The 8,663-nt window shown below is 40.4% G+C and overlaps 1 pseudogene across 1 annotated transcript; it reads left to right on the top strand.

The window, feature by feature from the left end:
• On the top strand, positions 1-7,802 carry LOC143848124 (pentatricopeptide repeat-containing protein At3g57430, chloroplastic pseudogene; annotated as a pseudogene). Its single transcript, XR_013235323.1, has 5 exons — positions 1-2,194; positions 2,299-2,587; positions 3,323-3,573; positions 7,273-7,376; positions 7,485-7,802. The product of XR_013235323.1 is annotated as a pentatricopeptide repeat-containing protein At3g57430, chloroplastic pseudogene (transcript).
• The last annotated feature ends 861 nt before the right edge of the window (positions 7,803-8,663 follow it).

The raw sequence follows: 8,663 nt of genomic DNA, 5'->3' as shown, positions 1-8,663 counted from the left end.
TGCCAGCCCTAATCCAAAACACGTGCATGGATAATTCTAGTATGCCCATATCCCGTACATTAAAGCTGGGATTCGGAGTATCCATCAGACCGTCAAGATCCATTGACACCCCTACCTTAGAAGATTTTTTCCGACTGTTGGCTTTGAATTTGAAAACTAGAATATGTCCCAACGACATGTTATTACCATGTCTTCTCTTCTTAGAAACTGCTCCACAGTTCAACAAGGAAAGCAGACCCACGCCCAAATCCTCATCCATGGCTACCTTCCCCACGTCACCCTTCAGACCGATCTCTTATTAATGTACAGAAATTGCGACCATCTCGAGGACGCTGGCCGAATGTTTGATGAAATGCCAACAAATAATATGCATTCTTGGAACATTATAATCTCTTCTTATGTTCATAATTCTCTCTACAATGAGGCTTTTAGCATTTTTAATTGGTTTCTTAATGTGGGTCTTCGGCCCGATCACTTCACCTTCCCGGCCCTTTTCAAGGCATGCGGGGGTGTTGGAGATTTTTGTCTAGGAAAGATGCTTCATAATTGGGCAATTAGATATGGGTTTGAAGACCATGTTATTATAAGGAGTTCAATTTTAGATATGTATGCAAAATGTAGGAGTTTATTTGATGCATATAAATTGTTTGTAGATATGTCACAGAGAGATATTGTTGTTTGGAATTCAATTATTTCAGCGTTTGGAAGAGCTCGGTTTACGGTAGAAGCATTGGATATTTTTAGAAAAATGCAGTGGGAGGGAGTAAAGATGGATTGGATGACGATTCCAAGCATTCTGAATGCTTGTGGGAGAGAAGGGGACTTGATGAAAGGGAAAGAGATTCATGGTCAAGTAGTAAAAAGTCTAGAATTTAATTTTGATGTAGCCATTGGGAATTCTTTGATTCATATGTATTCAAAATGCGGGTGTCTGGATGGTTCGTGTAGAGTGTTCACAAACATGCATGATTGGAATTTGGTTACTTGGACGTCATTGATATCTTGCTATGGGATTCATGGGAAGGGGGAAGAGTCTTTGATTATTTTCGAAAAAATGAAAGCTCAGGGATTTGTGCCTAATTGTATTACGTTCACTGCGGTTTTGGCTAGTTGTAGCCACTCGGGTCTTATTGATCAGGGTCAGATGATTTTGTATTCAATGTGTTCTGATTATGGAGTTGAACCTAGTGTAGAGCACTATGCTTGTATGGTGGATCTCTTAGGCCGATCTGGACGTCTTGGGGAAGCGTTAGATTTGATAAAGAAGATGCCACTGGAGCCGCCAGCGAGTGTTTGGGGGGCCTTGCTTGGTGCTTCTATGATGCACAAGAATGTGGAGCATGGAGAAATTTCTGCCTACCGGCTTTTTGAACTTGAGAGGGGAAATTCTAGCAACTATATTGCATTGTGTAGTATCTATGACGCTGTTGGTAGACTGGATGGTGTTTCAAGGATCAGATTGAGGATGAAAGAACTGGGTTTAGTTAAGACTCCTGGGTGTAGTTGGATTACTGTGAAGGGTAAAGTTCACAGATTCTACCAAGGAGACACTTCACATCCACAGACAAGGAAAATACAAGAGATGTTAGAGCAAATTTCGTAGTCAATGATGTTGTGTGAAGATTATGGATAGTTCAATTTGTATTGTATAAGGTGTATCTAGATGATCCCACTGTGCTAGAGTGCATAGATTTTTTCAAGGGTCATTTCTCGACCGTGGAGAATAAAAAACACATTACTTACTAGAGGGAAGCTAATAATGTTGATGATGGTGGCTGTGGATTTTGGATAATAGATCTAGTATTTCATAAGGTACAATAGACAACTCTGTCTTGCTAGACTGCACAACAATTGCAACATGTGCTAATCCAGCCTATTGCATCAGTACTTGAGAGCATTGTTTCAAAACATGGATGCAGGCCAAAATGTGGTCAAAGCAAATCATAGTCAACTCGGCATGGCGCAATCAAGTACTCGATCCGTCTAAGTGTTCGGTTGATGGGGCCATAACTTGGGGGAGTCAAAGGAGTTTTGATTGATATTGTGGGGCAGAATGCAGACTCGGACAAAAAACTTGGGCAAGGTAAAAGGGGGTTGACTCGAGCGAGTTGAAAATGATGTGGGGAGTTTTATAACTATGCTTGAGAGTCCTTGTTATTTTTCTCAATTTCCAGCCTACCATATATTATATATGGTACATATCAACTTTCTAACCATGCTACATTTCCTAACTCTTCATTTTCTCTTCTCTGTAATTGATCAAAAATTTCACTACTATTAATTAATTTTCATATTTAGGCTGATCTATAGTCCCGGAAACGAATTCACCGTTGTTTGGGTTATTAAAGATTCCGGCTTCATGAATATGAGTTGCAGCCTGCCATCCGAACTGAGGATAGGTTTTTAGAGTTATCTCACCCTTGCAGGATTGCGACCTTTGTCCAAACCATTGAAGAAAGAGATCTTCAAGATTCCTCCATAGTCCAAACAATAAAAGAGGGGCCATCATTTCGACTTCCGATGTGTTCATCTCTTGAGAAAAATCGAAGCCAAGTGAGGAGTAGATCAATCAGAGGTTGCTATTCGGGTAACCAACTTGCTTCGTTTTCTTAATCTCCTGAATTTAATTTTGATCACCATGGAAAATCTAGTAACTAGGCGTCCTAGATTTCGGTCAAGGGAAGAAAACTTTTGTTCTATATTGAATCCAAATCTGAGGCATTCTGCTACGCCTGGATCCCTTGATCGATCCAAGATAGGCCACCCCAATTCATGTATGGAGCCAAGGTCTGATGCTGGTTGTGTATATGAAGAGATGTCCTGTCCCAGAAAATTACTTAGGCCCTGTTCGTTTCAGATTATGACAACTGATTGTCAGGCCTAAACCTATTATTGGACTCAAATTTAAATGCAATTTTGAGCCCAATAATAGGTTTGGGGCTCACAATCGGTTGTCACAATCTCAAACGAACAGGGCTTTAGCTTTCAGTAGGGTCGATGGTGAATTTGGTGTTGCTCATAGTCCACAAGAGAGGCTAACATATCCCAGTCATATTAGATGTAAATTTTTGGAGTATTACTAGATTCCTACTGTGCTCCTATACCTTTTTTATTTTTCATTCAAGAACTAAGATCTTTGGCATTGGATTTGAATATTGTCCTGTATCCAAGAACTTTCAGATTAATTTGACGTTATTTGTGTGTGTTTCAAGATTAGGTTCAAGAATCATATACTTGTAATTTATTTTAGAAGTGATTATAAATCCTAGTATTCCTTTTCTCTGCGACATCCACCTGAAACATATTTTGTTTGAATTAACAGGTAGCTGCAATATTTAAAATTGGATACAGCAAAGAAATTCCACAAATTCCAGATTATATTTTGGATGTTGGAAAAGATTTTTGAAGCTTTGTCTGCAACGTGACCCATCTGCAATGTGACCCATCTGCACGTCCCACTGCCGCACAACTTCTGGAACACCCTTTTGTTCTAGATCAAGCTACACCAAAAGTTCAAGGATCAATATCAATAAAGACATAATGCAGTTTTCTTCTGATGAGATCCATATCCCGGTAATAATTTTGAAGCCACTCGTATCTCTGTGTTGCATTGTGAATTATATGGACCCACTTTTAATTAATCCTCCCAAAGTACTTCTAGGCTCACTGATGGAAGCCATATATGCTGGTGTTGTTTTGGAGCTGCTCATATTTACTGTTCTTTTTGCAATGATTTCTTTTTAAGCTATCCTTCTAACAGGTCTCTAAATTACAAAACGATCATCTTCCTTGATTTAAAAACAATCTGATCTATTCAATGACTCTGGAGCAAAAGATGAAAATTCTGATATCATTTGTTTTAGTCATTTCAACTATGGTTCGAAGTTCAAACCCAGTGACCACTTTGATCTCTTGATAATTAGTAGAAACGTTTAGATGCATAAAGAATATATTAAATACTAAAGTAATGTAACAGAACTTCGCTGGACTGTTGTGCTCTGATGCGACTTTTAACTCTGAGATGCTGAATAATATGCTTTAGTGTGGGAATTAATTTAACCTGGTATCAATTTCATGCTGTAAATTTCAGCAAAAAGAAATGTGATTCAAACAAGAATGATCATACCAATTTCCATAAAAAATCAGTTCAATCCATTCACAGATATACTCTTATTCTAAAAGCATCCCACCAAGAAATAAGAGATCCTTACCATTAAAAAAAGACAAAAGAAATAAGAGATCCTTACACAACAAACAGATGGAACAGTAAACTACATGTGCGTTGTCACGACCCACTAAAAGAGATTTTCGATGTCATAATCAAAGAAAGGTAACTGTTGAGGATAAAATCGAGCATCAGCCACACAATGCCACGTGTTCCCTGGACCCATGAGAGACTTGAGGCCACATGGCGAGACACGTCACCCTCCAGCTATGATGATCCTCCTAAGCCAGCACAACATTTTTGTCCTACACGATACCATCAGAAGTCACGCGCCTCCTCACCAGCCAATAAGGAACCACTGGAAAACCTAGGGAAGAAGCAGTACGAGTGCCAATCATGGCATCCTCTTGAAATGTCCTGTCCCTGGTCATAATTGCTCTGAAAAAGCTGAGCAGACCGGCGATACCCCCAAAGGCATCAATGCCAGCCTTCGCCGAGATCGCATGGCATCCCCACAATCCAAGGGAACTCCACCTATAAAAAGGGAAACTCACACTCAGTAGAGGGAGGAGGAAAAGGCCAAGCTACACACAAGCCATTATTTTGACCTTAGTTCCATCTATTACCTCCAGAGCTGACTTGAGTGTCGAAGGGTTCCACCGGAGTTCCCAGACTCCAGGTGGCCTCAACCCTTTGCTTGTGATTTCAGGTCCTCTTTTGGATCATCTCCAGACCTTTTGGACCCATTCATGCACTCAGCCGGATTTGGGCCGCAACAGATTGGCACCTACTGTGGGCCCATTAGAGTCCTCACCCAAAGGGAGCTAAGCCAAAGACAAGAACCACGGCTCCATGGCCACAAGGAGTACTCAAAGTGCAACAGCCGCACAGAACACAATTACGGCTCCGAATACTCACTAGGAGCTACCCTCGGTGGCGAACCCGGCACGCGAACCTCTCCACTACGGATGGCTGTGCACTCCGTGACGCAGCCATCACCCGCCTCCCCTACAAGTGAATACAGTCATTTTGTTAGCCTGGTAGCTAACCTGGCCAGCTTTTTCCGAAGATGCGTAGATCAGGGGGCTGGGGCCGCACCCCCGGCGTATCAAGAGGCCGTGCTGCTTGCTCGGCCGGAGATGGAAGTACTTGAGACACCATGTCGAAAGAGCCCAAAGGAGTCCCTCAACCTCCACGTACAATCCGGCAATATAAGGAGGATCAACCTCGTAGGATTGAAACCGGAGCCTCCTAACCAATAGCAACCCAATGGCCAGGTTGGCCCAGGGAACAGCCCCCTATGATCTACAACCTTCGCCATGAAATACAAGAAATGATCGGCGAAGCGCTGGGGGGAAGGAGACCACTCGAAGAAGTGAAAGATGATGGGGAGCATCCTTTAACCTAGGAGATTTTGAAGGAAACGATTCCCAAGAGCTTCCGGCTCCCCCTGCCCTCTCCCTCCCTTGATTCTTATGACGTAACCACCGACCCGGTGGAGCACGTCAGGTCCGTCAAGACCGCCATGATATTACACAACACTATCAACTCCATGTTGTGTCGAGCCTTCCCCACCACCTTCAGAATAGCCGCATGATGTCAGCCGCCCAAGAGAAACCATTTCTTCTAGGTTTTAGGCTCAGATCTTTGTAAAATAGGTTATGGGATACGTTATAGACTATAGTATCTGTCACAGGTTTTAAAAGTGGATTGTTACAGTCTAAAGTGAGTGTTGACAGATATAAAAGAACAGTAATGGGTTTTGGGTGGTTAGAACTTAGAACGGTGACAGTAGACAGTAAAGGTTATGGGTTAGGTTCAGGATAGGTATAGGACTGATTAAATGGTTTAGGAGCAGGAATATAGGACATGTTTGATGCTTCACAGGTTGTGCAGCCCAAGTAATAGAACTGTTACTGCACAGTTTGTATATAGGACTGATTAAATGGTTTAGGAGCAGGAATATAGGACATGTTTGATGTTTCACAGTTTGTGCAACGCAAGGAATTAGACTCTTGATGCTCTGTCTGGATAATATGGTACTAGCAGGTGTTCAGAGGTACTTTGGTTCAGAAAGGGTTTGTTTGAGTGAAGGGTTTGGAACTGTTCAAATCTGTAACAGGTTTGGAGCAGGGTTGGATCAGTTCTGGTTAGAAATCTGGTGCAGGAAATTTTACACGCTTCATGATAGTTTTATCAGATAGGTAAAAAGTTTAGAAACTCAAAACAAGTCTGGAAAAAAAAATATGTATCAGTGTCTGTTATTAAGCCTGCAACAGGGTTATGCAAGGGTTCTAGAACGGTTCATAGTCCGATAATATTTCAAGAATGCAAAGAAAAGGGTTTGGACTTAAGGAAAGGGTTTGGAGCATATTAGAGAGGGAATTCGATGATGTTGCGGCTGCTAGGGCTGGATAAGGCTATGGCTGAGAAGGCTATGGTAAAAAGTATGGCTCTTGAAATTTGTCGATAGAATTGGTGGGAGGCTGTAATAGTGAAAAATTGTTGATGGAATGTAAGGTTAGAAAAGTGAAGGGAAAAGACATCTGGAGAATAGAGAGAAAGAGAGATGAAGAGAGGAAATGAAAGAATATAGGAAGCGAGGGAGAGAAAACTGATCTGGAGTTGCACCATAGGATTTATAGCATCACACTCTAGCAAGAGCATCACACCTAAGCAATTATGAAAACATCAAGTTTTATTCATAATTCAATGGTTTTTAGGGCCAAAAGGCCTTTCATGTTTATAAGCTACTCAAGCTATACAAATTTTGGAAAGAATAAATTTGTGTAGAGATAGGCAGAAAAGGAGAAAAGGGGTAGATTAATTAATGGCTAAATTGCCCTTTCTAACAAGGTTATTTAATAATGCACATGCCAAAACATCCTCATCTTGATATGGATCATTGTTAGCTGAGTATTTTTGGTTCCCCTGGCATCTCATTTTTATTTTTGCATAATTTTACTTAAGATTTTATTGAAAGAACATTGATCATTTTTTCCAGAATTCATGCTGTGTTTTGATCATAATAAACTTATCAAATTACTAAACCTTTTTAGTTCTCTCTCTAGCAACTAACCTTTTTCATTTTGGTACATTTTAAGCAGCACACGGTAGAGTTTCAAACCAACAGAATGAATATTTCTTCACGTGATGGAGATTACGAGATCAGAGATATTGTTGGCTTTCCAATGGCGTATAAGAGTTCGAGGTATTGTCACTGCCAACAATCATTGTCCTCCACTTGTTTCGTACATTTTAATCTTTTACATGGGACTTTGAATGGAAATGACCTTATGCTTATAATTTCTTTTCACAGTGATCATGCCAGCTTGAGGATGAACATGTCTTTGCCAGTATCTCCCTGTTCAAGTCCATTACGACAATTGAGACCTTCTCACAGAAGTTGCTTTCTTTCTCCTCCTCCAACTTATACAATGGAGATGGGTTTTCATCGTCTTAACAATCATTCAGTCTTTCCTAGCAAAACTAATGGAATTACAATTAATAAACTGAATGCAACATATGGTGATGCTTGGCTAGACATCTCCCAACTGAGTCTCCACACACCCGATGGCTCGCCAACAGCAACGCCCATGCGCAGTTTGTGTTTGTAAATTACTAAAGTGCTTCAACATGTGTTTATCTTCAACTGGTATGAGATGTACAGCTGCCCACAAATTGCTTGAAGAATCTCAAATTTTTGTTGGAGATTTGATAATCTTTTCGTGCCTTATCTGAATAAATGGAGAAGTGGGGATTGAAAGGGTTCTCCATGTGCAATTCGTTGTAGATGGTGTATGAAAAGAGAATAATGAAGATCTTTGCGGGATGAATTATCTTGATTCTGTTTTGTAACATTTGTTTTTATTGATGTTATCAATGTAACTGAAAAGGTTATATTTTGGCTGTTCTGTATAAAGGGTCTATTTTACTACTTTAGATGAGGGAAGTAGACAATTCCTCTGATGATTATCATGTATATTAAGCTTGCCAGTGTCAAAAAAATTTTGGGATCATACTTTGATAGTGGGGAAAACCTTTGATGATGCATCTGTAACGTTTCATTAAGAATCATTACATGAACAGACCCAAATGTTTGTGGGAATTTAAAGCAGACGCGTCTCTATACTTGCCCAATTAATTATATTGCCTCATGTGTGCCTGTACATTCTTCCCTTTAATTATGAATGTTACGAACCTTCCATGTAACGCGAAAAATATTCTCATCTCTATGCCTTTTTCAACCCCAGAAATTTCATGGATTGTTCCAAGTAGCCATAGAGTCATGGAGATAGGTCATTTCCTTTTCCCCTTTCTTTACATGGCTCAATTTTCTCTGTCTCAAATGCACATTGCACTCTACGCGGCTATTATTAACCTTGTTTTAAGATAAAAAAGAAGAAGTGGGCTCCATCATTTCATTTGCCTTCTATGTATGCTGTTGTTTGTTGACTAATTTTCAACTCTAATACTTGGGCAGCAAGTATGTCTAACC

The sequence above is a fragment of the Tasmannia lanceolata genome, unplaced genomic scaffold (genome assembly GCF_043159265.1).
Source record: "Tasmannia lanceolata isolate RefF3 unplaced genomic scaffold, GAP_Taslan_0.1 ptg000016l, whole genome shotgun sequence".
Classification (NCBI taxonomy): domain Eukaryota; kingdom Viridiplantae; phylum Streptophyta; class Magnoliopsida; order Canellales; family Winteraceae; genus Tasmannia; species Tasmannia lanceolata.
The sequence above is the reverse complement of the archived record's forward strand: the minus strand, read 5'-3'. Positions and strand labels throughout refer to the sequence as shown.